This window comes from Perissodus microlepis, chromosome 11, assembly GCF_051167445.1.
Source record: "Perissodus microlepis isolate ML-2025 ecotype Zambia chromosome 11, ASM5116744v1, whole genome shotgun sequence".
NCBI lineage: Eukaryota > Metazoa > Chordata > Actinopteri > Cichliformes > Cichlidae > Perissodus > Perissodus microlepis.
The window spans coordinates 32,960,073-32,982,745 of NC_140471.1; the positions used below are offsets into that span (position 1 = coordinate 32,960,073).

Consider the following 22,673-nt stretch of genomic DNA (forward strand, 5'->3'; position numbering starts at 1 on the left):
AAGGCCTATGTCTTTCTATGGATTAATGAATGCTTTCTTATGCAAACATTTAGATAGAAGCCATTTACGTTGATCTCCAACCATTTCGTTGTATATCTATTATAGAACCACACATTTTGTCTTTTCTCAGTGCTCCACTAATGTGTTTCTGCATTTCTGTATGTGTGATTATTGTGATTATTGTGCACTTACTCTGCAAAGAGTTAACCTAATCTGTTTTATCTTTATGTGATTTATAGACAGCTCTGCCTTTAAGCTCCAAGTTCAAAACTCATAAAAACAGAGGAGGTTACTTCTCTTGGAAGAATTTGTCTGCAGAGGACAACTCATCTCCTTGTTAACATTCACATCTGTTTTTATTTTTAACCCAGACGCAGACGACGATGTAGCTTACTGTAGAAAACTGTAGCTTACTGTAGAAAATGCTGAAAACTAGTGTTCATCCAAGCAGTGTAAAATGGCACAATCCAAAATGTGTCTTCAAAACCAGCCATTGTTTCTTTTAAAAATATGGCTTCTTAAGTAATTCTTAGAGCACAGTGAGCCTGCACAAGCATGCTTCAAGATGCACTCATAATGGTAGCAAAAGTCCGGCTGCAGAAGTGTTACAAATAATTTGGCTTCATTTTATGTGTCTGTCTTTGTCCAAATAGTTTGCTGATAATCACCAAGATGTTTCCTGGAAAGAACTGTGTAGTTCGCTATTAATTATAGGAAAACAGACGCAGTGTTCAGAGGTTACTTTTTCAGACTTGTATTTGTGAGTAATTGCTGTCAGATCGAGAGTCAATGCACAGCTGGTCAGCTGAACATCAAAAACTGTTAAATTTGTTTAGAAGCAGACAAACATGAAATTTCTCTCTAATTAGTAACTTCTTACAGAATCACTCGCAGAAAACTTCAGAGAAAATATTAAGACTTTACACTCAAAGTGTTTCCAATTGTTTTTCACATTCTCCATTTTTCACTGTGTTTGGCTCACATTCTTTCTTTGTTGTTCTTAATCAGTGCTGGCTACATCCATAACACCCTTTGAAAGCTTCTAAAGCTTCAAAGCATCTAACATTTTTGACCAATGTTATATACTTGTAGACTTGTATACTGTACCTCTTTTCCAAGAAATGTTTTCAACAGTGATGAAAGCAAGATAAATCTGTACTTTCATTCACTGTATGGTTTGCAGCATTATTTTGAAGCCAGATAACAGTGGTGGGTTGCAACACAACTGAAATACCACAAATTGTTACGTAGATATGTATGCATGTAGTGGACTTACCTAATGCATAAGTTAATAGGAGCGATATAACCTGAGTATATGACAAAATCGCAAATAATTAAAATTTCAATCGATCACCTCTTCTGTGAACATGATTTCTACTTGAGTCAAATACGGTTTTTATTGCATAAGCGGTAAAAAACAAAAAACAAAAAAACAGTTCAGATCCCACAATGCAGCCTCATGGCAGTTTGTCAAACACTCACAACCTATAATCTGTTTTCCATCCTTATTTTCATGTAGCCGAATGTGATTTTTCATCTGTCCAGTCTCACATGTACTATTTTGAGTCCATGAACAGCACTATGAATAAATCAAAAACAGAGTTTGTAGAATTTCAACGAGTCAATATTTGGTATAACATCCTTTACTCTTCAACATAGCCTGAACTCTGTGGCTATGTTGTAATTTCTTTAAGACATCTTCAAAAATAGTTCTCCAGGCATCTTGAAGACCATTCCAAAACCCTTCTTTAGCATTAGCTGCCTTTTGTTCTTTTATTTTGGCAAGATGATCCCACACTGCTTCAATAATATTGATGTCTGGGCTCTGGGGAGGCCAGTCCATGACTGATAGTATTCCATTGTGTGCTTTTCTGTCTAGGTATGCTTTTACTTCACTGACAGTGTGTTTGGGATCATTGTCATGCTGAAAAATGAAGCTATTGCCAGATACTTTCCAGATGGTATTGCATTGTTGATACTTTTTTAATGTTCATAATTCAGTCGGTTTTGGCAAGATTTCCAAACCATGACAGGCCCTTCACCATGTTTTACAGATGCTATAGACACTTGCTGTTGATGACTTGAATGAAAATTTTGATTCATCATTCTATAAGATCTGTTACCACAGATTTTTGGCCCAGTTCTTGTGTAACTTAGCATACCTCAACCTTTTCTCCCCATTTCCTTTCTTAAAAAACAGCTTCTTGACAGCCATCCTTCTTCTGAAACCCTTTCTGATGATGCTTTGGTGAGCAGCAGATGGATCAGCTGCAGGGCCAGAAGCACCTCCCGGGTCCTTGTCGGGTCTTTGCTGGATTCTTTACGATTTCTTAAAGATGTGACTTTCACATACAGTTCATCTGCTGTAGTGTTTTTAGTCTTGCCACGTCGTTTGTCCTGTACCTGTTCCACAAATTTTATTAAGGACAGATAAGAAGAGATGTTAAAATAAAGAATGAAGCCACTAATGTCCAAAGATAAACTTTGAAAGACCCTCAGAGAGCCTGGAGAACTATTGCAAGCTGCTTGGAGGCAAAATATAAAGACATGACAGCACAGTACTGTACATGACATTAATGTTTTCTAAAAAGTAGGAAAGAAAATCTAGATTTGGAAGCTGGAGGGTTGCTGGTGGGTTGAACCAATGTACTTTTAACACCAGATAACAAAGTTAAAACACAGTAGTTTCCACTTCCTTGTAAAGCTGTGGTTTCCCGGTTGCCAGGGTGACACATCCCTACAAACTATATACTGCAGACACAAAATGTACCTCATGACTCTAAATTGAAAAAAGTGGAGGAAAATGGATGAATGGATGGCAAAGCAATGCCGACTGTTACAAAAACATGTTATTTTGTCTCAGTAGCTCCATGGAGTTGTGGCGCTAACTAGCTGATGCAACAGCATACTCTGGCAAGAGCAATGGCAGAGGGCTCTACGTTTATTTAAATACTGAGTACTACACAAACCAAGTCACTATAGGAACTTACTGCTCCCCAGATTTGGTATACGTAATTCCCAGATACAGGCGATTTTACTTCCTGAGGGAGTTTTCTGTTCTTATCTACATTCTCACTCAAGCTAATGCTAAGCTAGCACAGACTTACATGGACTTCCGCTATATCAGTTGTTGAGCCTTGGTCGTACGTTTTTTTCCCACCAGTTGCAAAACCTCACCAGGGGATCAAACACGCTTAGCAAATACAAAAATATTACAGATCCCTACAAAGCACTGCCTACCTCAACCACAGATAGTGACAGGTGGTCACTATTTCTGCTGCCTGCATGTACACCTCAGAAACAAATCTGTCCCAGACCTGGAGTAAGGGTCTGTATCCACACGTGGCTCTTTGGAGAAGTTGCACATTGAATCTCATTGTACTGTGTACAGTGAAAATGAATCAGAAGACTTTATTTATCCCCAAGGGGCAATTAACAAACAACAGAGCAGCATAACATTGAAGATAAGGACAATAAGAACAGGCAATAAGAGTGAAATAATAAATACACTGAAAGGTTTGTAGCGTAAACCTATTCGCTGGAACGTTAAGGACAATTTGTTACACAGCAAAACAAGACACGAGTAAGCAATGTTCTTCATGTTTCTTGTGCACGGGAGAGAACCGGACAAACGCCGTTCCTTCGCTTGACCCCAGTTGCTCTCGTCCGCTCCCCCGTAACACTGCTCTTTTATTGAGGTTACATGAATATGCATAGGTTCATTAACATACGACGTATACATACACACAAAGAGTACCTTGCCTTTGTGTGTGTGTGTGTGTGGGGGGGGGGGTCAGAGTGTGACCCCATTAATGACTTCCCTAAACCTGCTGGTCTGGAAGTCCAACAGTTCATCTAAACAAAAGGCACTTAGCCTAAAACAGATATAGCCACGTTTATCCTACCATAAAACAATAAGAGAAGGTACGACCTCTCCCATGCTCCCAGAGTGCTCTCTAATGCACGCAAAGTTTGCAGACTATTAAGGATCAAACCTCTACCAATCTAAAACTAATTATAAAACTCTAAGCATATATAAGTAGATATTTCTAAGCATAAATGACAATAAACGATACAAACCCTAACATACACAGAATATACAGTATATACATTTTTTAAATTACACAGCGAATACATTCATTTCAGTTAAATTCACAAAGGAATATAATCCTTTGGTAATGTCTCTCCTTTGTCACAAAAACAGCTTATGTCGTTGCCCATACTTCTGATAGAAAGAACAACAGAGGCAGAAATTACGTACTGTGCCTTTAAACCAGCCTGTCTTTCACTTAGTTTGAAAGTGAAACACAGGCTCCTGATGTGAAAGGAATTGTGTAGCCTCTTGTTTTATGACAATGAATCTAGTAGCTTGTGTACAGACTTCCTACTATCTGCTAGGAATAATTCTTATCTGGATTATTATTACATCAACATAAGAAAATGCAAGAACAACTATTTCAACAATATATTGGTTCTGAAGTCAATTTTCAAGCAGAAATCCTGAAAACAAGTCATAATTTGAAATTCTATTATGATGTTAAACTGATTATCTCTGGGTTTAGGATTGCTATTCATCAGTAATGTTTTTTGTTGCGATTGTAGGTTTAGTTTTGACAAACTAAAGCACATCAAAACCTAAACACAATATATAATTTATGCCCAGGTACTCAAAGCACTTTCTAATTTCTTCAGTGACTGTTTTGCTGTATACCTATTCTCTATATTTATCTGTTAATACTTTTCCTTTACAGCTCATCCTTTTAAACAGTAACAGTAGTAAACAGCTTTCTGGAATGCAGTGATAGCATGTGACTGCACAGACCTTATTAGATTTGTGACCTGTGAGGAGCCACCTTCTAAATGGAGCACTCACCCGACCTTACTGTAGCAGGATGTGTACACCCGTATGGATCTATTGATTTTTCTTTTTGAAAGTAGAAAGTAATTATGAGAAAAAAAATGTGGCCTCACCAGCTCAAATCAACAAGGTCATCACAAAAATACATTGACTTCTGGAAGAAAAAAACTCAAATAGATAACCTATCCTAATTTCTTTCTTTTATTTTTTCTCCCTGCTGCCCTTTTGAAACACCGGGATAGCTCAATTCAAAATGTGCTCAAACGAAAAGGGCTGAAATATGGAGCACAGCTGGATAAGAATGAGGAAAAAAAACATGAAGGGTGAAAAAAGTGGGACATTACAGAGAAAAGCCCAGATAACCCATGGGAAGACAGATTGTTTCTGCAAGGAGAGTTTCATGAGAAAGTTCAGGAATACTGTGTCCCTTTACTCGCCCTGTCTAATCTGTATTTAACAGACTTGTCTGCAGATAATGAGTAATACACTGGGAAGCCTCCAAATGGTGGAAAGCTGATACTAGATTAACACAAAGTAATCACCTCTTGCACTCTGTCGCACAGACACACTAACACACACCATCTCAGTCTTTCAACCTTCTTCTTTTCTTTTGCGAGCTTTTGTTTCCCTCCTTGTCTCATGTTCTTTCAGACTTTGCTCTGAGCTCCTGATTTCTTAATCACCAGAAGAATGTGGTGCGCTTTTAAAAGTTCGAGCACAAGTAGAAAGTTCATGCATATACTGTTCTGCATGCTGTTGTTCTGCCTATACAATCCCTTTGTAGCGCTTTCAGCACCGGTGTAAGTTTGGATTCAAAGGTGCAACAAAGGAGCCTGTTTGCCAGCTCACAGGTCTGATCAGATTTCTTTATGTGTCACACAGCAGGTGGTGTGCTGAGTGGGAAGAGATATTTTTCAACTTATACAAACAGTGCTGGAAATATCGAAGAAGAAGAAGAAGGAAAATTCTGAATTCAAGTAGTTTCTAAAAGCACAAACACTTTTCTATAATGCTTGCCTTTATTTTTCTTGTGTTTACTGAGAAATTAGGAGTAAAAATACAACATTTCCGCCTAAAGTCGTAGACTTTAAGTACTAAGCTGCACAAGTGGAAATTTAAAAAGAAGTAAATTACATAAGCAACTTTGTTAGGATTAACTAAGAAGCTGCTTTCCCCCTTCTGCACATGTACGATATGTCTTCACTCTAGCAGATTATTAGAGGAGCTCTGATTTTAATTGTGCACAGAAACCAAACAGCTGTTTGATTCGGTGGAGCAGATTTAGTGAGTTACGGATCAAGCTGAAGCTAGTTTCCATCTGTACTCCCACTGAAAGCAGGCGCTTTATATCTGCCCAGATGAGGTCAGATCTTCTTATGTGCCACCGGGGCTCAATAAACATTTAAGCTCCCCTTTTCAAAAAAAAAAAAAAAGAAAAAAGCCACATGATCCTATAGGTGATGATGACAGTTCTTCCATTAACGCACTGCAGCAGTAGGAGCACACTCATTCTTGGTAGGATTTGTATTATTGGATGGATTGTGGTAGAGTAAAAAAAGAAATTGTGTAAGTGTTTGCATGTCCACACCTGCATGCAGAGGGAATAATACCAAAGTCTCTAGTTGGGGCTTTGTATATTCTTGTTCTGGGATGAGTGACACATTCAGGAAGTCCTTAGCCAGAGGGGAAGAAACAGCGTTTGTTTTCTCTCTCTCGTCTACTTTCTTTTCCCCCAGTGGGGCGCCTTGATACAATAAAATGTAACAGGAAATATGTGGCTTCAAGCCATAGAAGAAGACTTCATGCATGCAACTACATGTGCTCAGAAACGCACAGGGGAGAAATTCTATTAGGACAAGTTTTCCAGTTCACAAGGAGCTTTAAGACACACACAGTGATGTTAGTAGTTCAGAAAAGGGTGAAAATGAGAATGTTGTTATGGTGTCATATACGGCACCTTACATAATATTTTACTATACTATTCCCACTTAGGTAAAGCTGCTATTTTTTGAATATTTGTACCATTGTGAGCAAAGTTGCAACAACAATTAATACGTATTACTGATTTTGCATATGGATTTTTTCATTTATTCTATACAGATGTGATTTACTTGATTATCCAAAAACTGCAAAAAATGTGCACAAGTAGTAGAGTTCTTTATTGATTTTGCTCTTGAAATATACAAGTTTTTCAACGTTGTTTTGCTGCAATTATTAATACAGCGTGATAATTCAAATATATCCAAGATTATTCTGAATACAATCACGTGTGAGATTATTTAATTGTTCAGTATATTGATGCATTTCACAGTGAAGATTTGCTTTTCTTTCTATCATGAGAGTTTTCTTGTTATATAACAAAATTGTTTTACCTTCATGGGGCTGTCCATATCTGTGCCTGTATGTACGTGTGTGTGTTTTAAAAAATGTGGTGCTGCAGACCCCTTACTATATCGGTACCTAACAAAGAGATGGTTTTGAATAGTCTGAGAGGTGTTTCTGTCTGCCTGTCTGCAGACAAAATTGTGAAAGCTGCAGTCACTCTTTGAGGTTTTAGCTGGTGCATTGTCATTACACGCTCCAAAAAAATAAAGGAACACTTTGAAAACATCAGATATTAATGGGGAACATATCATGCTTGATATCTATACTGATATGGTTTGGATAATGTGTAAGGAATGAAAGGACACCACACTGGTTGATGGAAATGAAAATTATTAACAATCAGAGGGCTGAATTTAAAAGAAAGTGGAAAAAAACATGCAGCAGACTAGTCCATCCTACTCAAAACGGTACTCAGCAGCTCATATGGTCCCTACATACTTGTGTGTGTCTGATATTCTCATAATGAGATGACAGATGGTGTCCTGGGGAATCTCCTCCCAGATCGGGACCAGAGCATCCTTGAGCTCCTGGACACTCTGAGGTGCAACCTGGCGGCGTCAGATGGACTGAAACACAACGTCCCAGAGGTGTTCTATTGGATTTAGGTCAGGGAAGATGTGGGGGATAGTCAGTGATATCAATTCTTTCATCCTCCAGGAACTGCCTGCATACTCTCGCCACATGAGGCCACACATTGTCATGCATTAGGAGGATCCTAGGATCCACTGCACCAGTGTAGGCTCCAAGGATTTCATCCCATTGTCTTTTTTGAGCAGTGTAGTTTGTAGTTACTACTCAAGATGTTATGTGAATGATCCAGCTTGTCTTTTGTCTGATCCTTACCAGTGGTAAGACTTGGTCCAAAATCCATCAGTCCATCCATGATTGGGAACTCAAAGTCACTGGTGCATGTCTGTGTACAGTAGGAGGAAATAACAGAACATGCGAACTCCACACAGAAAGACCCTAACCAGCCAGAAGGACTGAAGTCAGAATCATCTCGCTGTGAGGCCACAGTCCTAAGTACTCTACCACCATGCTCACCGTGGCCCAGATTAAAAGGAGGAAAATGACTTTGGGAGGATTCTTGGCACCTCTGTGTTTTTTTTAATAGAACAAAGCTACACTTGAATACACTGAAATATATCAACCATTCTCATTGATATGAAACTTTAGAAATGTCACCCAAATTGAAAAAACAAACACATTTTTTGCTCCACAAATGTACACTTGTTATGTTTGTTTGTTACAGCTGACACCTCACAGAACTTGACACACACACACAGAAATGTGTTGAAGATAACACACAGTTCCTTTTCAGCAAAAAGGCCAGTTTGCAAACAGCTTTGAAGAAGTTTTTGGAATTGCTCTGCAACTTTCAATTGATTCAATCACGGAGAAGTTATTGAAATTGCTACCTTGAAAGAAATGGAGCAAACCAGAGAAGAAAAGGGGGAAAAGGAGGGAGCGCGTGACAGAAACGGGAGAGTTTTGGAGCGTAATGAAAGAGAAAAGTGAAAGGGGGAGAAGCAGTTTTCGGTTTAACAGAGTGGAAGGCCCTGCCGAAGAGGAGGTGTGTGTGTGCCAGTGTGTGTGCATTTAGGTTGTCTTTCTTTGGCTCTGGAAATAAGATCTATCTTGCCTGGAGCTTACATTTGTCTTGGAGAAACAATACAAACTCTATTTCCCCTTGCAGAGTAATCAGGAATGTGATTTATCGATTCTGGGCACAGATCTGCACGCTGGGAAATTGCTTTGTAGTCCTGCAGCTGCAGTGACACACCGGCCTCCGCCTGCATTCAAGACAACATCACAGTCCATTTCAATGTGTACCTACCCTCGCTAAGTCAATGTTAGCATCAGTGACTGTAATGGAAATGTGCTCTTTGACAAAGCACATAACACAGTAGCAGTAAAGCTGGAGGAGCTCTTTTGTTTATTTGGGCAAAAGTCCTCTTTATTTTCTGCATAGTTTTTTGGTGACTGACAAGTGGAAGACTTCCAAACCGGCTTGAGCTCCAAATCTCTGCACATATTTCAGATTTGCAAATTGCATTTTATCAGCTTATTCATAATCTCCATCTTTGCTGACCTTTTCACCTTGCTGCAGTGTTGTACAGGTGCACTCCAGGAACCTTTGACATCACTGTTGGGTGCATCTGTAGACTGTAAAAAAAACCCACTTCTGAACACATGTAATGACAACCAGCAGCAAAACTGTATTTCAGCCTGGTGTTAATTTACTCTTTTTAACTGATGATTGTGGAGCAGCTGCACAGACAATGTCATTAAAAAACAATCCTGTGCAGATATACATATTAGGGAAGAATGTTTAAGACAGTTTAAAGCTTTCTCTCTACTAATACTGGCAAAAGAAACCTTGTGATATGCACAAAGCATCTGACATTGAAAAAGCGTCTGCCTGCAATTTCACCAAGGACCCCGAACTTACACAGAATGAGAATTTCACTCCTGATGTTTGCTCACCCTCGAATTTGTTGGAACAGAAACTCCTTCAGTGGTATGATAAGAACAAGTACAGGTGATGTCCATGTGCACATCTGCAAAGAAGCCTTAGCTAGAACAACTTCAAAGGTCATAATATTTTGGTGTTTACAGCTACTTATGCTCTCCCTGAGCAATTTAACAACAATGTTCTGCTTTGAGATACAAATAATTTCAAAAATAACAACTATGTTATTTCTTAGGTTAGATTATAAGGGTTAGGTTATAATCTACCCTAATCTAAACTGTGGTATTGTTCTATACGGGACTCTAAAACAAAAAAAAGGAATTATAGGGATAAAACACACTTAAAGATCCAGCATCCACTCCAACTCTGCAACTTTCATTAAAATTGTTGCCTCATAAATGACAAACGATTGTTCAAAGCAGGCTTTGTACCATGTTAAAAAATAAAAAGAACAAAGGGTGAGTTAAGCCTGCTTTGCAGACTCTCATTTGATTTATACATGTCCTATAAACATCTAATGGACTCTATAAATTGTATTCCTGGGGGAAGCATGCAAGGCCGCAAAACAACAGCGAATGATCAAAGGTAGAGAGAGTGAGCGGACCACCACAGTGCCAGCCGCTGCCTTCCAGCCAGTCACACCTGGAGCAGAGTGGAGTGCATATCTGTTTAATGCGTGGCGCAGCGGTCCTTATCATTTAGCTCGTGCTCTGGGGCTTTTTAACCCCCTGAACTGAGTGGAAGCTTTATGTTGGCAGAGCTTGTCTCGATGTGTTCTCCCACGATAATATTTCACTCTTTTTGGGTAGCTGCCAGCTCACCGCTCTCTCTGGCGGAATGCAAAGAGCTCAAGATGATTTTTTATGGAGGTGTTTAGTGCCAGCTTCCCAGGAGAGCTGATGCTATAGTGCAGCGCCTCCTCGTTGTCTGAGTGACCTGCTCGTACTGTACACTACAGTCGGCCTAACAGCTCTCAACGCTCATCCGAGTGTTTAAATTCCGAGTGTTTAAATTCTGGGAAGTATCAACTGTTTAACAACTGAATGCCAGGGTTTGAGAAGAAGGACAGTTTCTCCTCCTGTGTTTTAGAGTTCAGGATATAAATGGAAAGAAATGGAAGACGGGTACAATCTGTTTTTGATTTGATGGTGGTGCCATGTGCCTGGGCTCTTTGAGGTGATAACAAAAATATGTCAACTTTAACTGCCCATCTGGTCATCTTAAAAAGCAGGAAAACTACTCAATTTGAGAATTCAAGACCGTATGTAACAGATAAAAAAGGCAGAGTGTGTTTCTGATTTGGATTTTAGAGGAAGTTAGTCACAGAGAGTATCTGGCTTTCCGTAAACAACAGTAAAAGCAATAGACATGTAAGGATTTGAGGTTCATTGAAACTGTCATCTCATAGCCTGACTAGTTTTAAAAGAGCTCATGTTTGTGCAACAAAAGCACCTGAAAATGCCGCAGTCCTTTCCAAAGTCTGTATTTCTAGTTATTGCACGCATGACCACAAATCTAGACCAGATTATCACGATGCTGACACAGCTGTTTTGGGAGGCGGGAATGCTTACAGTTTTGGATCATTATTGCAGCAGTGTGCTTATCCAACCCTCTTCTTGACTCGGGGGATGTAGTTAAAATTTAATCATGATTAGCTTCAACTAACTAAGCTGCATTAAAATTTACTGTCTTAACTATGTGACCATGCTATGGTTCAGTTAATGGCTAAACTAGCTCTCACAAAGGCACACAACCACCCAACTACACCAAAGACAAAAAGCAGCTGAAGTGAAAGAATTTCACTTTACAGAATTAGACTGTTATAATCAGCAGAAAGAATGTTTACCCAGTGCTTAACTGATTCATATATAAAATAAATTATCATATAAGCAATCTGACATCCACTGACAATTTAAAACCACCGATTAACCTAACATTAAGATTGTGGGAGGAAGCTGGAGCACCCAGAGGGGCTACAGGGATAATATGCAGGCCCCACTAAGGGCTCAATCCCAGACCCTCTTGCTATAAGGCAGCAATCCTAACCACTACACCACCACTTTGAGTTTTGTGTCACTGATTGGTGAAAGTCCTGATACTTTTCACCAGGTTTCATGCACCTCACTGTATGAGTGGCTTGGTGAAACTGGTGGGGAATTCAGGTGGTACTGAATGAAGTCTATAACTGACATTTTTGATCTTCCCCCATATTAGAATTTATAAAAACATTTAAACATGTTCACAGTACTTTTTTCATCTCATCTTTAATAAAGCTGACATCAACAATCTTCCGACAGATGCTTTCCTGGAACAAATAATTCCTGTTTGGTAGCCTCAGAGGAGTTCCCGAGGTCATTAAGTCAGTTTCATGGACTATATACCAACTGCTTTTCCACTCGAGAATTCATAATGGTATATATACCATTATGAATTCAACTAATCATACAAGCACTTTTTTCTATACTTTTGCAATAGATGCATCAGAGATCAGCTTGTGCTCATGCAGACTCGAGCAGCAAAGGATCAAACCATCAACCTTCGTACTAGAAAACTACCTGTGCTGTCTCCTGACCTGCAGTCACTCCTAATCACAAAACTAAAGGCTGCACCTTAAATCTGCATCCGTTCTAATAATCAGCAGGGGGTCAAACTTCTGGATGGAAAAAGATTGTACAGGAAAATAAAAAGACTCTTTGGCTCCCTTTCTCTGTCACTTTATGGACTCTTGTCTTACTCACTGCAAGATAAATTTCATTTCATTAAAATTATTTTGGTCCTTTTTTGATCCCAATTAGAGTCAAAAAGAATAATGAAGATTTAAGGCATTCCTTTGTTATGATTATAAAGTCACCACTGTATGAGCATGCAGTGTCAGATTTACCCCTTATGTCAAGAAAGCCAAAACATTCAGTTTAAGTCTTTACAGTTAACTAACCAGTGGGTGATGTCATAATGTCTACATCTATCTAGTTCAGTCTAGATCTAGAACAGTTGTCCACTGGGAGGCACTACAGAACCCCCCCCTTTTTATTTATTTTTTGTCTGCTGTTATCTTAGGAAATCCAGATTGGGCCTGACAGCCTCTCATGTGGACGAGATTTATGTGGCCACTCTGTTGCACTTAGTCTGAAACCATAAATACTTTAAACACAGCCAGAGCTTCGTCAAATTTGGCACTGATCATCTTTTTTTCCTCTTTTAAAGTTTTCAGAATAATTTGGCAGTAACAGCAACTGAAATCTGTGGCAAAGTGAAAAAAAAGTACATGAACTTTATGAATCGACTGGCGATGTCTTACTATCGATACCTGCAGCCACGTTTTTCACATTATCAGATCAAGTTGCCATAGTGACTATGGCCCACTCATCTGCTGGGGTTCCTCTTCACAGCGTGAGCTATTTTTAGCGGTGACATTATAAAATGAAAACTGACAGGAACTAATGGTGTCACTGGGGAAAATACTACTGAGGAACAACAACTGGATTTTTGTAGATAACAAAAAGTAAAACTTTATTTTTTTTTTCATCACAGTAAGCTGGCTAAATAATTTATATCAATAACTTATTTGATTTGAAGACTTATATATTTCAACTCTTTATGTAGGTAGTTCTGTGTTTTATCGTTTGCTTATCGAATATGATATTTTTTAATTTACTCTTATTCAAAATATTCAAATAGATACATAATTGGTTTAACTTCTCACAGCTCTCAGTGCTCTCAGTCCTTTCGATCTAAAAAGATTTGAAACCACTGACCTGCAGTGGATGACTGATTCAGCACAGCTCTATTAAATGTGGAAAATACCAAACGATTGAATTTTATCAGCTTATAAGGAAGAGCATTTGTGTCACAGTATTATTTTCTCTCACGTTAACAGTGATTCTCCCTGCAGACCTAAATCTGATGTTAATTAGCCAGAAAACTTGAGTTTTTTGCTTTGCTCTCTGAGCTCAAACTTAACCAGAGATTCTGCCTCACAGAAGTGTTTGCATCATTGAAACGTTATTAATTTAAACACTGCAAACACAGCGTTGGTAAATCAAGTGCTGCTGCTCTTAAAGACAGCTGTTTTTCAGTTTCCAAGAACTGAACATCCTCTCAGATTCAGTCATTCAAACATCCGTCCCTTAGTAATCTCCTCCACAGTGTGTGTTAGCGTTAGCTTCGTGCTTTACCGTGTTTCATTGTCAAAGTAGAACCAGCTGGAGCGCTAGTGGGAACAGTTTGCACCTGCAACACCATCGTTCCTTTAATGAAAAGCACACGAGTTCCAGAGGGAGAGTTCAGCGGTGTCTTTTTTTGCACGCAGACAAGGTTGACTGGGGATTTACGAGTGTGACGGACTCCCAGGACTAAATCATAATTTTGATGAGGGAGCCTGCGGCTCGCACAGCCTCGTGCCAACAACACGAGGTCTTCGAACACACCCTGTTCGTATGTAGCGATAGTTCCCCTCCGTTCTCATACATAAATTTTGAGTACTGTTTTTCTCTCCGTGAGCTCACAAAAATGTGTCCCCTGCGGACCCAGAGAACTCAAACAAGGGCCAACAATAAATCATTCATACTGCAAAGCTCCTATCAGAGGGTGGCAGTCGCTGTGGAGTTAAAGAAACTGGGCTGAGACACTCAGTGGTTTAAATTCCTGCTTTGCCTGGGAAAATACAATACTCAGCTGACATTGTGTGCAGTTTGAGAAGAACACATAACCACAGGGGAGGCCCCCAAATTTCAACTTCTGAGCGAACACAGTTCATATTTAATAGCACCAGGCTTTACTGTAACAGATAACATGTAGACCTGGATAAATGAGAAGCAGGGAGGCTTTGATAAAGAGCATGCTTGCTCAGCAAATGTTCCCAGCATTAAGCAACGCTAAAGAATACCAACATCGATGAGTGTAGGATTAGAAAGTTGAATCCCTACAGGCCCTTTGAGGAGTTACAGGGAATACGGCGCATTTGTTGCATTGTTAAGATTCAGTGTCTGCAGGTGGCTCATGTATTTTTATATTGGAGGGCATCGATTTTGGAAATCCAATAGATGGCCACGCTCCTCGGGCTCCTCTCTCATCACCACAGAATCCGCCTTGTTTGATATTCATGGTGGAATATTATGAGAAGATAAATCGTTTAATCTTAGATTTTATTGAACGCTGTCGTGAGTGAGACACTCCCCTTCATTCTGTGGGAGTAGCTGAAGCAGTTTGACAGAATGACGGATTAGAAATTAGCCTGCGAGGGAATTTAGCAAAAACACAATCGAACAGCAGTTCCAGTTTGGTCATTTATATGCAAAAAAGACTTTCATTGTCCTGACGCTGCACTTTTCTTTAGCTTAATAAGATGCATATTACAAGGTAAATACATGCAGTTTTTGAGTACGCACTTATTCTACTTCGTCTTCATACAGTTTTTTTCAGTGACAGTCTTAGTGCAACACTTTTTCAATAAAGCATATCTGGTATATCCATAGCTGATGATTTTGGACAATAATTTTCCATCGTTGACTTTTCAGTATTAGCATATATGTTAGCTGATATGGACCAATAAGGTTTTCATTTTTTTATTTAAAAATTGCATCTGGACTGAAATTGTATTCCCCTAAAATTTACAGCTTTACTCAAAAAAAAAAGACACATTTACAGGCAGGGTTTATAAAACGACGTCGACAGAGAAAATGATAAACTCAAGACTTTAAAATGTGCGTACATAAACCGAGAGTCATGTCCCGGTGACTATAAAGTCTGTGCTTTTGCTTTTTTATTAGGGTCACTTAGTAGTAGTAGGAAGTGCTTTGAGGTGATCGTTGTTGTGAATCTGGTCTACATAAATAAAATTGACTTGAACTGAATAGTAACATAGTTTGTTGAAGAGTGTCTCTAACTGTTTATGATACTGTCAGCTCTGAAGCAAATGTGCTAAAGAAGCACCACAGCTGAGGACAGTGCAGAGTCAGTGGTATCTTCATGTAAGCTGCTTACTAGCTTGTAGACAGTTCACTGTTCTTTGAGAATGAAACCTTTCCTTATATACATACATGTGTCCGTGCAGTATTATATGTGATGAATGTGTATTTAAAGATTTTTGGTCTCGCTTTCAGCCCCAAAATACAGTGCAGTGTTAGTCAGGCTCCAAAACTGAAATGGCAGCTAGCCCTGCCCACATATTTTAACAGATGTTTCATATTTACATATCGGTACTGTGGTGGTACTGAATAAATATATCTCAGTGATAAATATTGAACATTTTATGTTTGTAGTTTTCTTCACATTGGCTGTCTGAGATGCCATTGCTATTAAATCCAGAATTTTACTCATGATACAGGTGTGTTTGTGTCTAATGGTAAAAAAGCAAAAACTGGTGAAAAAGATTTAAATGAAGACAATTTTGGAATTTGTCTGGTCTTCTTAAAAAAAGGTCTAGTAGCCCTATATGATGTTTCAGTAATTTGAGCAAAATCCATCAGCTGACAATCAATGATAAACACAATCACATTTTTTGTAGTATACTAAACATGCAATTAAATTAAATTGTGGAGGCTTCTGTGCAAAGAAATTATGATATTTGTAGACATGTAGTTAAAGGCAGTACAACAAAGCCTTAAAGAAGAGGTGGAGCCATGCCATTAGTATTTCTTGAAAGTACGTTGGAGCATTTAATATTTTTCTACAAAAACTCAAATCTGTGAACAATCAAAATGCCAACATGTTAGCCCACCCAATTGTTTGACCCGTAAAGCTCAGTGCTGAAAGATTATAGGTTTAAAAAGTCATGTGCAGATGAAAGTAGGACCTTCGTTGATTCAAGGACCAAGATTAAGTATTGATCCTGCAGAACCTGCACAGAAACAAAGGTTTTTGTTTTCTCATAATGCAGTAATGTTGCCCAAAAATTAGAAAAAAAATAAATCACACTTATATTGTTTACATGGAAATCGTTTTTAAAAGCTTTGATTTAAAAGATAGGGAAGCTCGTCGGCTTGTTGGCCAAAGAGAAATACAAATAAAGCTCTAATAAAACCAAATTCAAACATAATTACTTTAAATAGCCACAAGAGACGAAATCTAGAACACTGTGATAATACTGAATGGGATGTAATGGCTGAAGGCTGTGGGAGGACTTGGCGCAGAAGTGGTTATGGTGTTACATTTTTATATTTCATCTCACCTGGACTCACGAGGGAGTGTGAGGCTGCCAAATGCCTGCTGAGAGCTTGCCCAGTTCAATATTTCATCCTGATGATGGCCAGTGGTTTGAGAGGGGTCAGTGGGGAAGAGCAATGGGAAAATGTGAAAGGAACATACATACCTGCTGAATAACACCATGTCTGTCAGAGAGAACTGCAAAGAAAATGCAGGGAGGAAGAAAAAGAGTGCAGAAAAAAACGAGGTTCAGGGTTAGCGAAAAATGGAGAAAAAAGCTGAAGTAATGGAAGGTGGAGATATGTTCAAGCAAAAACAAAGAAAAAGCAACAATATGTCTTGGAGAGTGAAACCAAAGAGAGTGCAGTGCTCGGCCTTCAGTGTAAAACTCATCCACTCACAAAGAGCCTTTCTTTTCCATAATTGCACTGCTTAAATCCCATCAATAAGGAACTTTGCTTTAAAAACTGTGATGAGTTCATTGGAAGAAGTGAACTTTTAGTTACTTGTACTTCTGTTAATCCATTTTAATCAATTTGACTTGCAGAACAAATGTGGAAAATTACATTTTACTCACTTTGTTGAGATTTTACTGTCTGAAGAGCCTCCACTCAAATGAAAAGCAGGTAAACAAATATAATCATCAAGTGGAAACAGACTTTCCCCAAAGGCTTTAAAGAGGGAAGCTTAAAGTTTTAACAAGATCAAATCGATTTTTAGTAACCCGTTTAATCCCATCAGAATATGTACAAAGAGTATCAAGGCAGAACGTGGCTTTTATGAATATTATTCAAAGTGTGAATTTTCCTGCTCAGTGAAGCCCTCAACAATGAAATTGTTCTTTTCCCCCCCTTTTATCTATCTATAGTGAATATATGTTGGAGTCATTATATTCATTAGACTTCACATAATTGCTCGCATAAGTAAATGGAGCATGTATACAGCAGAAACATGCGGGCAGAAACATTACAGCCACCCGGCCTTCCACATAATTGGGAGGAACAAAGATAACTTTAATCTAAAGAATGAAAGCATGCAAAACTCTCTGCTTTTTTGTTATTAAATTATAAATAAGATCATTTTAATAGTGCTCTTTTTACTTCATTTAACAAGTCGGGGAAGTTAATGGAACATAGTGCAGTGGGCAAGTGACATCTTTAACAGAAACACTACGGTGACACTGGACAAAGTCAAACTGCCAAAGTCAGTCTCTGTAGGGAGCCATGTAAACTTATGCAAACAGTAGCCTGTTAAACGAATGACCACCACCCAGTAGGCACAGATCTATAGTAAATGCTCTGATAATCAAACATAGTAACACAGATGTTATTTGATGAAAGGCAAGTAAGGGATGACTTTAGTTTGGAATGGCTGATTATACTTAGACACATGGAGGAGTTTGTGAATCAGGTGGGGTCAAATATTGTCCATTTTGACCCCATTTTGACCCCCCCACTTTTGACCAAGTGTCTGTATTATTTGGGAGAAAACCCAAGCCGGCTCTGGTCAGTACAAACAGTACTGCAGGTCTGCAGTGTGGCCTGGCTTGTGCGTACATTGGTGCAAAGTCCTTTACATACCAGACACGTAAAATGCTGTGATTGCAGCCATTCCCCAACTCTGTGAATGGTACTCATGGCCATTGGTCAGTGGTTGTTGATCAATGATCATGAGAATTTGCATATTAATGATGAAGGAACTGACCTCCCAGCCCATTGTTCCTTCAGTGGTGCTAGTTTCGGTCATTATGCAAAAATGTACTGTTTATAAGATTGTGGAAACCTGCAGTCAGCTGAGACTGAAGAAGTCACTTGGATGAGCGACGAAACGTTTCTCCCACTGAAAAAGCTACGTCCAGATGAACAGAATCAAACTTTGGGGATATGTTTTTTTCCACCATGCTCGACTTTTCCGATGTATTGCACCTAAATAAAGAGATCTGACCAATCAGATCACTGCATTTGGCAACAAGCCTGCCCATACCTCAAAACGCGCAATGGCACTAAACACGCATAGATGCTGCTCCGAGCAAATGATTTCTCTGCCTGGATTAAACCATGAAATTCTCCCTGCTGCTGTTTTCCTTTGAGAATAGGATGGACCCAGATTCTCAATTTCTTAAATTTTCTTGTTTAGAAACATGAGGAGCAGCTGATCATGGCTTAATCTTCAATTTTTTTCAGTTTGTTTTTGAGGACAAATTTTTCCTCAAAAAAGAAACATGTTTGGTGTGTAATGGTCTAAAGTCTCATTGTCTATTGCTCTGTTTTGGAGTGAGAAGCTACTGGACTATTTTGTCAGTTAGCTTGCTTAGTTTGGTGGAGTTTCTTCTGCAGGTTTGGCCGTCTGTTACCCACTAGCTGTGTGAGCAACTTTTTCTGCTCCTTCTCAGCAATTGCTATATTTATAAATTTTATGTTTTCAAAACATATAGTAAAAGGTTATCGTGTCTCTTTAGTGTTCCATTTTAATAATAAAAAATAATAAAATAAAAAAATATATATTTTTGTCTCCAGTCACTCACATTTAATTGCTTATTCATTTTCTCTGCAAAGCATGTCCTTTCTTCACCACATTTCTATTTCCCTTATGCATACCTAATGATAATGGGCATGCCCGTGGATGAGAAATGACTGGAAGATAAAGAAAAATGATGCCACTTAATATGTCTATTTACACATTTTAATTAATTTACCAAACAAGATTATTTTTAGGTGCTTAACCTTTGTTTTGTTTTGATTTTTTTTATGAGTGCCTGTGGTGGAGTCCTTTCTGTGTCGCAGCAATCTACAGTGTTGTCTGATGATGAAGTAACGGACTGGGTCAGGTGCTGGATGTAATTGGGAGACACATAGAGAAAAGAATTAGGTTTGACAGGTCATTCTTTCCACTTTAGTGAATAGTAAGTGAGTTGAATGATGGTGAACAGAGCATTTAGACCTCATTAACCAGTCATTCTCTCTCCCTCTCTGTATCATGTTTAAACACCATGTTAAACATATAAACATATTTAAAATACAGCACACTGTGTGCATAGAGCTCCTGTCCTCTGTTATGTATGCACTGTGTATGTGGGATTGGGCAGTTATGTGCTATCTTGCTGCTTAAAGAATATGCATATAGATCACTTTAAAGAATCCACATCTACAACTGCTACAAATATAGTGAAAATAGCAATAACATCAAGCTATAGCTATTAAGATTTAACAATCCTCATGTGTTAATACATGATGTGTGTTCTTTTTTTAAAAAAAACAAAAAAAAGCATTAACCACAAAAACTTGGGACAGTGCAGATTCAGATCCAGTCCTGTCTGTTGAGCTCCAGTTTCTAGGACAGTGATGTTGTCCAAGCCATAATCAGGTATTTTAATATTACGCACTAAATCCAAAATGTTCATGTATGGAATATTGAGCCTGTAATGTCAGAAGAGTCGATTCTTTTTCTGTCCAGAGTCGGTGGATTTGAAAACCAGGAATGCTGCTGTGCACAGAGAGCAGATTTCCACCTATAAGAACTTCTAAGCTGCAATCTGTAATTTGTTTGCTCACATAAATTATGTATATACATCCACATGCATAATGAAAAGGTCTGAGTTATACTGCATAGTAAACCAGCATTTTGTTTTTTGCTTACAAGATGATAAAGCAAAATAGAGACGTGCTCTACTGGTGTAAATCAGCCAGAACTGCAACACATCTGAAATAAAGCTTACAAACATACGTTTGTGTTAACAAAGTATCAGTTTCACAGAAAAAATGTGGAAAGAAAAAAACTTTTTGTTTATATGTGCTCTGTGTGTGTTTGTCATTTGTAATGGGGTATTGTATTATACCCATACTAATGATAATCATGCAAATTAAAATAAAAGAAATGATCACATTATGTTCACATGATGTTATGGTAAACAATCAGGTGCAGCTGGGAGCCGCGGTCCTGTTTATAACGGCTCTCTTCCCTTTCAGTAACTTCTTTACTGCAGCCTCAGCTTATCTGCACACTTTATGGCTGACTAAAGTAAAGTGACTACCACTCACAGCCTTCAGTTTTCTGTGGTTGTGAGTACTCCTCTCTCTCTCTCTCTCTCACACACACACACACACACACGAATACAATTGTGCACACACACACACACACAATTGGAAAGACTCACCTCCAGCAACAAATCTACTAAACTGAGTCGCACAGGTGCAGTTAGGCTGTGAGGCACTGTGGACTTCTTAATGTAATTACCAGTTTGTTCTCTGCCCTTGCTGAGGCTTCTCATCATTGAGCTACAGCGAGCTGCTCTCTTAAAGAGCGCCTCTGTGCACTACACCTGGAGACACTGGCCTTATATTTTGGCTGTTCGGTGTATTGATGCATGCTCAATCGTCCAGGTAAGAAAATCCCAAAAAGTTGATTCTGTTCATCTGGATGTAGCATTTTGAAAACCCTCAGTCCAGATGAACAAAATCAGCTTTTTGGAATTTAGCTGCGGTTTATGGAGTTCGAATACAGCTTTTAGCATTTTTCCTTATCTTTTTCCTTCATTTGTTTCATATGTTTCAATATACTTTTATTTTATTATTTCTATTGTTCATATATGATTTCTTCAAGTTCTGGTCATTATGTTTTGTATTTCTCTCAGTCCTCTGCACTTCCTATTAGCAGTCTATCTATTCCACATAATTCTGTATTTTATACAGCTGGTACTTGTACTTTGAAGCAAGCTGATATACTCCAGGTAATTTTTAGTTACCCTAACATTGGAGATCAGGATTAGCGGGGACATAGAGTTAGTTATCCGCTCACTAAGTTAAACCAGGGTTTCCCCTCTGCATTCACACTAATGTTATTGAGAAGTGTACTGGCAACAAAGTGGGTAATTGTGCAGAGGAAGATGAAACTATATTATGGAGAAAAATCAAGAGATTAAAAACAAAATTGGAACAGAGACTGAAGCAACACAGTCGCTGCAGACAAAGCGGAGGACAGTGAGCACGTGTGAGAGGAAAAGCACTGTAGAGTAATATAAAATTTAAAGTGTGCATTTTAAACGATTGGTCACTTCAGAGCTGTAATGTGCAGCAAAGACCTCAGAAGTAGGAGCATTCAGAGCTAAAAAAAAAAAAAAAAAGAAAAGAAAAAATTAAACTAAAATCTTAATTTTATTGCTCTGTGCAGCTACTCACCAGAATAATGATTTTCTGCAGCATTAAACTTCTGTTTTATTTGCAACAGTGTTGCATTTTACTGTTAAATTTCTATGTTCTTTAAATATTTTTAATCATTTTATCAACATCATCAACATCTGAATCGGTGGCAGTCATAGGGATCATTTTGTATGCAAGTCAGATGACCTGCAAAACATCCCTTTTTATATAAGTGAACACAGACAGACAGGGCTACATGCAAATGGAGGACTGACTGAATAACAAGACACAGGTGGGAGCAATGAACCACATGTGAAAACAATGCCAATTCTCAACTGTCTTAACATAATAAAGATGAAAACATACAAATGCAACACAATCATTTATCTCAATTGTGAGGATTCAAATCCAACATAAAGGTACATATACAAATGCTGTTGCTCACAGAGAACAGTGACAAAAACATTACATTAAATGCAAGAATCTCCCTGCTGGGCCATTATTAAGTTATTGGTATTGACTTACCAGCCTCCTGCAGTTCCATTGCAGCCATTTTATGGTGTAGATCAGTAAAAATGTGACATACTGCTGCTTCAAAGTGATTATAATCTCCCTGAAAACAACTCAGAGGGACAAATTAATCCAAAATGTCAAATAATTGATTATGTGATGCTCTGTG

At 38.5% G+C, this 22,673-nt stretch overlaps 1 protein-coding gene across 1 annotated transcript in view; it reads left to right on the plus strand.

The window, feature by feature from the left end:
* znf385d (zinc finger protein 385D) overlaps positions 1 to 22,673 on the plus strand; it is a 92,635-nt gene that overhangs the window by 11,984 nt on the left and 57,978 nt on the right. The gene's annotated exons all lie outside the window — the stretch shown is intronic.